Below are 12,027 nucleotides of genomic sequence, written 5' to 3'. Positions count from 1 at the left end.
CAATCTAGGCTGCCATATGTTTTCCATCCTTGTCAAGGGGAGTGCTAACCTTCTCTCCTTTCATACAACTGCCATATGTTTTCATAAATAAAACTTTATTGGAACACAGCCTTGTTCATTTGTGTATGTATTTTGTCAATGGCTACTTTTGTGCTATGATGACAGAGTTGAGTTCAATATTTACTTCTGGCTCTTTACAGGAAAATTTGCTTACTCTCGATGTTATTGAGATAATTGTTTATGGTGTTACTGTGAGGAGAAAATGAAAAAGGGTAAAGTGCTTAGGATAGTGTTTGGCACATAGTAAAGCATCAATATGTAGAAGTTGGTATTATATTAAGAGGCTAAAGGAAAATAAAATATACCAACTTTCTAGAGATGTTAAGATGGCATTTGGTAAATTATAACCCATTCCAGATTAGAAATCTTAACAGAACAGGAAAGTAAAGAAGAAAATATGTACACTGACTAAGAACTAGTATTAAATTTAGTGCTAGAAACTTGGAATCATTTTTTTAAATCATAGAGATACAAGTTCGTTCTACCACTGTTATGTTTCTAGAAGAGGTAGCCTATGCTTTAGGACAGAAACACAAAAAGGGAAAAAGACCACAATATTGAATAATTTCAGATAATTTAATTCTCAAGAAAAACAACTAGAAACACTGCTAGAATAAAGTGTTAGATAATGAAAATCTACAATTGTTTTCTAATATGCCATTAATTAGCAATAAATGAAACCAGTGCTGTAACTGAAATTAGCAACAAAAATATTACCAAGGAATTAACTCCATAAGAAATGAGAATAACTCATGAAGAAAAGCATGAAGCTCTCTCAGACATAAACATGATTAAATATGGAAATATTTTCATGTTCTACCGTGGGAAATGTTAGCAGTAAATATGCTGATATTCCTGATATTATTTCATCATCCATGCCATTGCAGAAAATCAAAATCACATGTGAATTTTTAAGTGGAAATGATAAATCTAATATTTATAAGGAGAGCCTTCCTTTTGGATATGTGACTACAGGTGGCCAAGTGAACCTGCTCCAGGGAAGGGTAGGGCTCAGATGTAATTGCGCTGGACCTAGGACACTGTATTTTTCCTCCTATGGTTCTCCAAGATTGTGAAGTCTTCAGGGAATAAAGTTCATAGATCAATTTGGCTAATTATGACCTCTGCATACAGTAGTTATGACTACTGTATTCATATGACATATTGTAGTTAGCCCTTTTCAGTCTCTAAGAGAGACATTAAATTAAGGGTGTTGGGTTCCATTCTTAGGAAACTAAATTCAGTTAAAAGATGTATCAGCTGTACTTTTTGGTAAAGACCTCTGACTTTCTGTGCTAAACTTTCTGAAGTGTAGAAAAACAGAATGAAGAAGTTTATCATATGGGCATCAGAAACTGATAATTTAGTTTAATTTTGTCTGCTATATATGTGTGATATGGGGCAAGTTCTTGGTATCTCTGACCCTCAACATTTTCATCTGAGTTGATCCCTTGTTGTCACAACTGCACTGTTGCAGTATTAAACAATATTGTGGAAACAACATGAACATGTGTGATATGTAATGAATGTGTAGAGAGGAAAAAATAAATTTCAGATATTATTATTAATATTAACAGGCTAGCTTTTCACACTTTCATTAAAATATCCTGTGATTTGAAGGTATGGGTGTCCTTGGATCTCTCACAGGACATTCTATTTTGTCCTCATACAAGTAGTACTGAGTGTATGATGGGAAATAACATAATCTCATTGATTTTTGATTCCTTGGAGTCTATACTGTCTTTGTCACAGAGTGAGCAGGAATATTCCATAGGACTAGAGACAAGATGCAATAGGGATTAGGTATTTCTATGACATGAACTTCCTATGAATCTATTATCTTCCTTTTATAAAAGATATACATCAGTCACTTCTGGCCAAGATGAAGGCATAGGTGGAAACACTGTGCCTCCTTGCACAACCAAGTTTAAAGACAACAAAGTTTTAGTAAAAAAAAAAATGCAACCAAAACAGAAAATTGAATTATACAGAAGTCTGACAAGAATGAACCATTCAGCCAGATCGGTAAGAGGGGTGGATCCAGTGACTGGCGGAGCAGGGCTGCGCAGGAGAACTTGACCAGACTGACCCCAGGCGTGAGGTTGAGACGGGCAGACCCAGTGAGGGAGCAAGGTGGCAGGCTGACCGCGGTCACACATTCACACGCAGATAAACCAGGTGAAGGAGTGAGGAGTGAGACGGGCCTTGCAGGCCCCAGTGGCAGGAAGCAGCAGAGGGGACTGCTGTTGCCCCTCTTTGACCCCGCCCCCACATACAGCATCTCAACCCAGTGACTGAGTTGCCCTGCCCTGGTGAACACCTAGGGCTCTGCCCCTCATACATAACAGGTGCGAACAGATCAAAACATTATGGCTCAAGAATAACTCAAAGTCCCAGAGCCGGTAACTCTTAAGTGACCAAGAAATAGCCAACCTATCAGATATACAGTTCAAAACACTGGTGATCAGGATGCTCACAGAACTGGTTGATTTTGGTCACAAATTAGAGGAATATGTGAAGGCTAAACTAATTGAAATGAAGGGAAATGCACAGGAAACCAATAGTGATGGGAAGGAAACGGACTCAAATCAAGGGAGTGGACCAGAAGGAAGAAAAAAAAATGACCAAACTGAAAAGGATGAAGAAACAAGAATCCAAAAAAAAAAAAAAAGGAGAGGCTTAGGAACGTTCAAGACATCTTTAAATGTTCCAACATTCAAATTATAGGGGTACCAGAAGGGGAAGAGGAAGAGGGACAAGTGGAAAACTTATTTGAACAAATAATAAAGGAGAACTTCCCCAATCTGGCAAAGGAAACAGACTTCCAGGAAATCCAGGAAGCTCAGAGAGTCCCAAAGAAGGTGGACCCAAGAAGGAACACGCCAAGGCACATCATAATTACATTAGCCAAGATTAAAATGAAGGAGAGAATCCTAGAAGCAGCAAGAGATAAGGGGACAGTCACCTACAAAGGAGTTCCCATCAGACTGTCAGCTGATTTCTCAAAAGAGACCTTACAGGCAAGAGGGAGCTGGGAAGAAGTATTCCAAGTCATGAAAGGCAAGGACCTACATCCAAGATTGCTCTATCCAGCAAAGCTTTCATTTAGAATGGAAGGGCAGTAAAATACTTCTCAGATAAGACCAAATTTAAGGAGTTCACCATTGCAAGGTCCTTATATGAAATATTAAAGGGACTTATCTAAGAAAAAGGAGATAAAAAATATGAATAGTGAAAGGGCAGCAAATGCACAATTACTAACAACCACACCTAAAACAAAAGCAAACTAAGAGGACAGCTAGATCAGGAGTGGAACCATAGAACTTAAGATCACATGGAGGGTTAGCAACAGGGGAGTGGGAGGAGGAGAAGGGGGGAGAAGGAACAGAGAATAAGTAGCATAAACAGTAGGTAGAAAATAGGGGGGAGGGCAAGAATAGTATGGAAAATATAGAATCTAAAGAACTTGAGAAACGTGGTCATAAACTAAAGGGGTGCAATGGTGGAGGAGGGGGTGTGCAGGGTGGAGGGGAATGAAGGGGGAGAAATAGGACAACTGTAATGGCATAATAATAAAATATATTTAAAAAAGAAGATATACATCATTCAATTCCCCAAAATTGTGGCAATTTTAAATAATAAAAAATTTAAACGATGAAGAAGGGGAGGCTCAATTTTACTTCATAGACAGAGACACTTTTAGAATTTCACTTTTAGGATGTCAAGTCATTCCATGCTTAAGTTCCGTGGAATGAGGAAGGCTTTGACCTCTCTGCCTCACAACTAGCTTAATTTACTTGGCCTTTGGACAGTAAGCAAAATTGTCTTGACAACTTTACTGATCAGGAAGTTGGATACTGGAGAAGGGAATGCTCTTTACAGAGAGTGAAGCCATAGCAGCCAATGAGAAGAGATACCTCTCATTAAAAATCCCTAAATTAGGGTTTGGATTCCATGACTGAAAATTAGGGTTTGTTATCCATGAACTGAAATAAGATATTTTGGGTCTAATCTACTCTGGAACAATGAATAGGCGGTGTCTCCATTTCTGAAAACCTAAGTAATGGACAAAAGTACTTAGAATTGCCAAGGTAATTGTGATGATTAATTTTATATGTCAACTTGGCTGAGTCGTAGTACCCCAGTAGTTTTTGTGTTTTTAAGATTGAGATTAACATTTAGATCAGTGGAATTTGAGTAAAGCAGGTTACCATCTATGATATGGGTGTGTTTCATCTAATTAGTTCAAGACCTTAACAGAACAAAGATTGACCTCTTACAGGTAGTAAGAATTCAAATATCAGACCACCTTTGGACTTGAATTGCAACTTTTCCCATGTTTCCAGCCTGCTGGTCTACCCTGCAAAATTTGGACTTAAGTCTCCACAATCAAGTGAGCCAATTTCTTAAGAGAAATCTCTCTATGTAAAATATACGTAGCATGTTGGTTCTGTTTCTTTGGAAAACCTGGACTAATAGACCAGTGTTGTCTTTTGACATCTCATTTTACATTCTTCCCAGAGGCAATACTTTTCCCCCCATTTTTAATTTTATTTATTTTATTTTTAGAGAGATGGGAAGGAAGAGAGAAGGAGGGGGAGAGAAACATTGATGTGTGAGAGAAACACAGATTGGTTGCCTCTCGTACACACTCAAATGGGGACCTGGCCCACAACCCGGGCATATGCCCTGACTGGGAATCAAATCAGTGACCTTTTCGTTTGCAGGCTGGTGCTCAATCCACTGAGCCACCCCAGCCAGGGCCAATACTTTCTCTTTCCTCTTTAAACTTCAAAGTTTAGAATGAGTGCTACTAATTGATTAGCACTATGAATTGGGGGGGGGGATCTGGATGGAAATAAGCTATAAAGGTCCACAGCAGTTATCTAGTAATGGTGCTAATATCCTTAATATGAGGGAGGCATCACAGATAATTAAAAGTGTGTGGGATTTGAAGACAGCCCGCCTAGATCTTAGCAAAAATTTGAAGTGGCAACTCTGCACTTTAGATTTCTCATCAGTAAAACAGCAACCTATGGAATGGGCAAAAACATTTGCAAACCATATGTCTGCTAAATGGTTAATCTCCAAAATATTGTAGGAACTCCTACAATCAAAAAGTAAAAAACAAAACAAAAACAATTCCCCCACTAATAACTTGATTAAAAATGTGCCAAGAATTAAGATATTTTTCCAAAGAAGACATACAAATAAATAACAAGTATGTGGAAGGTGCTCAACATCATTGTCTATCAGGAAAGGCAAATCAAGATCACACAGAGATGTCACTTCACACCCGTCAGATTGGCTATTATTATTATTTTTAAAGTTAAGTGTTGCTATGAACACTGGGGTTCATAGGTTCTTTTGGATTGGTGTTTCAGGGCTCTTAGGGTATAATCCCAGCAGTAGTATTGCTGGGTCAAAAGGCAGTTCCATTTTTAGTGTTCTGAGGACATTCCGTACTGTTTTCCACAGACAACCATACTTGAACAACAATAAAGAAAAAAAGATAAGTGTTGGCAAAAATGTGGAGAAATTGGAACACTTGTACCCTGCTGGTATAAATAAAAAATGTGTTAGCCACTACAGAAAACAGTATTAAGTTTCTTCGAAAATTTAATAAATTAAAAAAAAAAAAGAACTACTTTTAAAAATTAAAAAAAAAATAGAACTACTCTATGATCCAGCAATCCCACTTTTTGGTATTTACCAAAAAATAAAAATAAAATAAAATAAAAATCAAGATCTACAAGAGATACAGTTGTCCCTTGCTATATTGCAGTTCACTTATTGTGGCTTCACTGTATTGTGAGTTTTAAAAATACATATATATCTAGTTCTGTATTGTGGAGTTTTCACTATATCGCGGGATTTTGTATACTTCACTGGTGAGTACCCATATAGAATTTTATATGTTGTTAAAATTACATAGGTTTGAGTTTAGAAAGTGTTGAAGAGCATTTGAAGTGTTTATAAGAGCATGGGAAAGGTTAATAAGAGAGTGGGAAAGGTTTATAGGAATGTGGGAAAGGTTCATAGGAGTGTGGGAAAGGTTTATAGGAGTGTGGGAAGGGTGGCAAGATCTAAGAACAGTCTGAATGGCCACGGACAGATAAATGAATAAAGAAACGGCATTAATGTAATATAAATAATGAAATATTTTTCAGCCCGAAAAAGGGAAATCCTGACATTTGCAACAGCATGTATGAAGCTCAAGGACATTTTTTTTTTATGGGTACAAGAGTGCTTATTTTATTTTCACTATATTTCTCTGTGTTTATATTATTTATTTTAAAATATATTTTTTAATTTTAATTTTTTAAAATTTTTATTTAGTTACTTTTCAAGTACAGTTTTTTTTTGTCTATTTCTCCCATCCCAGCCCCCCCTACTGAAGCTCAAGGACATTCTTCTAAATGAAATAAACCAATCACAGAGTGACAAGTATGTACTGCATGATCCCACTTGTACAATATATCTCAAAGAGTCAAATTCATAAAACCATAGAGTGAAATGGTGGCTTCCAGGCACTAGCAGGAGGGGAAAATGGAGAATTACTAATCAGAGGACTTGAAGTTTTGGACTGGCAAGATAAATAAGCTTTAGAGACCTGCTGTACAACATTGTACTTGGAGTCAACAATGGTATATAAACACTTCAAAATCTGTTAAGAGAGCAAATGTTATGTCAAACGTTCTTTCCACAGTAAGAAAAGGAGTCCCGAGAGACACAAGTATTAACTGAAAAAATGGAAATAGTATCAGATTCTTGATATAGAAGACCTAATTCTTACTAAATTACTTGGTCATTTGAATGCATTTGATAATGATAAACTTACATTTTGATGTACATTAATTTAAAAAGTAAGTCTAAATTTTTTTTATTAAGATGTATACAACTTAAGAGTCAAATGGAGGAGTAGTGGTGAGATTATTCCTGAGAAGTGAAGGGGCTCAGGACAAAGGACACTACAAAGGACACTTAACACTTCCTATGATTCTATTCCATTAGTATTAACAAGTCCTCAGAGATTGGGATAACATGGACCAATTTGGCTAATTATGAGCTCTGTGCATTAATCTCTCAAGCCCAAGCAACTTCAAATAAGCAAATGTTTCAGAAATGTGTGCCCTGCAGCCTTTCACTTTGTTGGACCCAGTACGGTTGGATATGCTTGTGTGTCTTCTGTTCCCAGAGTCATTGTATGCATCAGGGGGTCCATGCCTGACTCTGTCATCTTGCAGTCCTGAGAACAGGGCCTGAGCCTGAATCCCTCACTAGGCATGGGAAGGGTGATGATGGGTCATCATTCCTTTGTCCTGCCCTAGCATGGAGGCAGCCCTGTTCAGTGGGTGCTTGTTGGAGATACTGGATACTGGAGGGACTGGAGGAACATTGTTTCTTCATCATCAGGATAAGCAGCATGGTTGGATTGGTCAGATGGAAGGCCCCATATACAGTTTCAGCTCAGAGGCCTGTGTAGTTTATGCTCTTGGTGCTGGTGGGGACCTGAGAGCTCTGATTCAGAATTCTGTTTCCCTTCCACACTGGTTGTAGCTCCTACAGCCATCTTTCTCACCAGAGCGGGAAATGAATCCCTCTAAACTCTTCCCGAAGCCTTCCAAACTGATGATGAAGATGAGTGGACGAATGACAGAATGATACATGATATCATGAGCATTCATTAAAGAGTCCCAAGTTCCAGGCTCTGAATTAGGTGCTCCATGCAGCTTGTTTGTGTAAAATTATTTTTCCTTCAATCCTCACTAGAGAATATGTATACCAATGAGAGAGAGAGAGAGAGAGAGAGAGAGAGAGAGAGAGAGAGAGAGAGAGAAACATCAGTCAGTTGCCTCTCCAGTGGCCTCTGACTGGACACTGAACCTACAACCTTTTGGTGTACAGTGTGATGCTCCAACCAACTTGAGCCACTTGGCCAGGGCAAGGATTATAATTTTTTAATATAACTTCTAGTAGATCGTGGGATTAAATGGAATGAAGCCAGGTTTTAATCAGTCTGATTCCAGACATGGGGAACCTGGCTAGTATTCTTCCCTTGTTAACCCACCCAATCGTTTCCCTTTCTGGTTATTTGACACAAAAATCCTCTGCTCACTGTGCTTTTCTTTTTGGAGTTTATGCAGAGACTTCAGTGGAGAGCCTCTGTGAATTGTGGCAGTAACATAAGGGATTATTGGATTTTTTATGAATAGTAATGCACTTTACATCCTGGTTTAAAAATCTGAGATATGGAAATATTTCCCCCTACATAGACATGAGTTTTATATGGAGCTATCATGGAATGACTATAATGAAATACTTTAGAAATGTTTCAGACTCTCTACTTTAATAAGCATGTAGTTGACAGCAACTGTTTTTTTTTTTTTTTAAATTGGGAAAACAAATGTAGTCAGTAAAAGGTAAAATTGAACTTGCAAGATTTTTACAACACAAACAACTATTCACCATGCACATTTCATATAGAAATTCTTACTTGTATGATGTGGAGAAAGGCGAAAGAACTTTCATAGGATTGCTAAAATAAAGAATTGATAAATAAAATAAAGTTAATTTCTTAGGTAACACTATGTATGAGTTAAAGTATTACATCTAGATATATGTACTTCACAGAAATATTTAAAAACAATATTGTAGTTACCAAGAACATTTCAGAGGCCATGTGTACAGTAATGTACTACTTATGAAAATTTTCAAGAAAACTCTTTAGAAATACATAAATGAACACTAACATTATGGAAACACTAGCAGAAAACATACCCACCAAATTGGTGACAGTGTTTGCTTTTGGGGACAGGTAGGTAGGTCAATGAGATCATGCAGGGATTTAAAGAAAACAAATTTTATTGGTAATTTTTAAAATCTCTATAAAATATGAATTTGGAAGCAAATATTTTTAATGCTTATATTCCTAATATTAATGATAACTATAATAGATAATGTTAGTTGATTATTTTCTAAGGGCCTGTAAATTATTGTAAGGCAGTGCTATTACCACTAATAACCATGTATATAGAGATTATTGTTTAACTGCTCCTAGGCTGCAGCCAGGGCATCAGTACATTTTACAATATTCATGGTTAAATGTAACAATCAACTAGGACTGACAGCCACTGGTCTGACTACTTTAGGTTTAATTTAATTTCTTAAAATAACCCAATACTTTCAATTATTATCCCCATTTTACTGATGTGAAAATTCCCCAGGTGTTTCTTACATGGATCTCTGTACTTTTCTCTTTTGTATTGTATTTTTTCCCGAATGAAATTATCGTGTGATCTGTCAAGAGAAATGAAGCTCAGAGTTGGCTTCAGGAAGTTGATTTAAGGAGGATTGTATTTAAGAAAATTGATTTAAAATAGAATTGATTAAAGGAGAAGGCATAAGAAAGCTTATGACCTGGTTTGGGGGCTTCCCATGGTCCTAAATTCTTTTATTGTAAATGGAAGTTGGATTCGATGGGGACACTCTATTTCCAAATATTTAGGTTCAGAAATACATGTAAGCACTTTCACTAAGCCACTGCAAAACAGAGCCCGGGGTTGGGGGAGGGGAAGGCAGTGTCAAACACCAATTGTTTCCCTGAGATTCTGTAGCATTGGTACAGAATCCTGCATAGGCTGAGAACTAGGAAGCAAGTTATTATTATTTTTAATTTGGTTATTGTTCAAGCACAGTTTTCTGTCTTTTACTCCCATCCCAGCCCACCCCCCAGTGCTCCCCACCTCCCTCCCATTTCCACCCCCCTTAGTTTTTGTCCATGTGTCCTTTATACTAGGATTCCGTAAATCCTAGTATATACTAGGATTCCGTAAATCCTAGTATAAAACTAGGATTTACTAGTTCCTGTAAATCCTTCCCCTTTTCCCCCTGAAATTCCCTCCCCTTTCCCCTCTGGTCACTGTCCCCCTGTTCTCTATTTCAGTGTGTTTGGTTATATTTTGCTTGCTTGTTTGTTTTGTCGTTTAGCTTCCTGTTAAAGGTGAGACCATATGGTATTTGTCTTTCGACACCTGGCCTATTTTACTCAGCATAATGCTTTCCAGTTCCATCAATGTTGTTGCAAAGGGTAGGAGCTCCTTCTTTCTCTCTGCTGTATAGAATTCCATTGTGTATATGTACCACAATTTTTTTATCCATTCACTTACTGACAGGCACCTAGGTGGCTTCCATCTTTTCGCTATTGTAAATTGTGCTGCTATGAACATTGTGGTGCTTAGGTTCTTTGATATTGATGTTTTAGGATTCTTAGGATATAATCCTAGCAGTGGAATTGCTGGGTCAAAAGGCAGGTTGATTTTTATTTTTCTGAGAAAATTCCATACTGTTTTCCATAATGGTTGTACCAGTCTGCAATCCCACCAACAGTGAACTAAGGACCCCTTTTCCCCACACCCTCTCCAACATTTGTTGTTTGTTGCTTTGTTTATGATAGCCATTCTGATTGGTGTAAAGTGGTATCTCATTGTGGTTTTAATTTGCATCTCTCTGATAGCCAACAATATTGAGCATCTCTTCATGTGTCTCTGGATATTCTGTATGTCCTCCTTGTAGAAGTGTCTGTTCAAGTCCTTTTCCCATTTTTTAATTGGGTTAGATGTCTTCTTAGAGTGAAGTCGTGTAAGTTCTTTGTATATTTTGGTGATTAAACCTTTGTCTGAGGTATCATTGGCAAATATGCTTTCCTATACAGTTGGTTGTCTTGCTAATTTAATACTGTTTTCTTTAGCCACGCAGAAACCTTTTATTTTGATGAGATCCCATTTGTTTATTCTTTCCCTTACATTCCTTACTCTAGGGGACATACTGGTAAAAATGTTGCTGCGTGGAATATCTGAGATTTTCTCGCCAATGTTCTCCTCTAGGACTTTAATGGTGTCACCGCTTATATTTAAGTCTTTTATCCACCTTGAATTTATTTTGGTGTATGGTTTAAGTTGGTGCTCAAGTTTCCTTTTTTTTGCACGTAGCTGTCCAGTTCTCCCAACACCATTTGTTGAAGAGGCTATCTTTACTCCATTTTATGTTACTGCCCCCTTTGTCGAGTATTAATTGACTGTAGAGAGTTGGGTTTATTTCTGGGCTTTCTGTTCTGTTCCATTGGTATGTGCCTGTTTTGATGCCAGTACCAGGCTGTTTTCATTACAGTGGTCTTGTAATGTAGTTTGATATCAGGTATTGTGATCCCTCCTACTTTGTTCTTCTTTCTCAAAATTGCAGCTGCTATTTGGGGTCATTTATGGTTCCATATAAAATTTTGAAGTGTTTGTTCTATGTCTGTGAAGTATGTCATATGTACTTTAATAGATATTGCATTGAATCTCTAAATTGCTTTGGGTAGTATGGACATTTTGATGATGCTAATTCCTCCAATCCATGAACATGGTATATGTTTCCATTTGTTTGTGTCTTCCTTGATTTCTTTCCTCAGTGTTGTGTAGTTTTCTGCGTACAGGTCTTTTACGTCCTTGGTTAGGTTTATTCCCAGATATTTTATTTTTGATTTTGCTGTATCGAATGGGATTTTTTTCCTTGATTTCTGCTTCTGCTGTTTCATTGTTGGTATACAAAAATGCCTTTGATTTCTGGATATTGATTTTGTAACCTGCTGTTTTGCCAAATTCATTAATTAGTTTGAGCAGTTTTTTGGTAGAGTCTATAGGGTCTTCCGTGTACACTATCATGTCATCTGCAAACAGTGACAGTTTTGTTTCCTCCTTTCCAATTTGGATGCCTTTTATTTCTTTTTCTTGCCTGATCACTGTGGCTAAAACTTCCAGTACTATATTGAATAGACGTGGTGAGAGTGGACATCCTTGTCTTGTTCCTGATCTTAGTGGAAAAGCTTTTAGTTTTTTCCCATTGAGTATGATGTTGGCTGTAGGTCTTTCATATATGGCCTTTATTATATTGAGGAATGCTCCCTCTATTCCAATTTTGCTGAGT

General features: G+C 37.3%; 1 pseudogene; it reads right to left on the bottom strand.

Moving 5' to 3' along the window:
• Nucleotides 1-14: 14 nt before the first annotated feature.
• Nucleotides 15-71, bottom strand: LOC128626402 (uncharacterized; annotated as a pseudogene).
• Between the last annotated feature and the right edge of the window lie 11,956 nt (nucleotides 72-12,027).

The sequence above is a fragment of the Artibeus jamaicensis genome, unplaced genomic scaffold, assembly GCF_021234435.1.
Source record: "Artibeus jamaicensis isolate MK-2021 breed Jamaican fruit bat unplaced genomic scaffold, CSHL_Jam_final scaffold_537, whole genome shotgun sequence".
NCBI classification, from domain to species: domain Eukaryota; kingdom Metazoa; phylum Chordata; class Mammalia; order Chiroptera; family Phyllostomidae; genus Artibeus; species Artibeus jamaicensis.
This window is presented reverse-complemented; position numbering and strand designations above follow the sequence as displayed.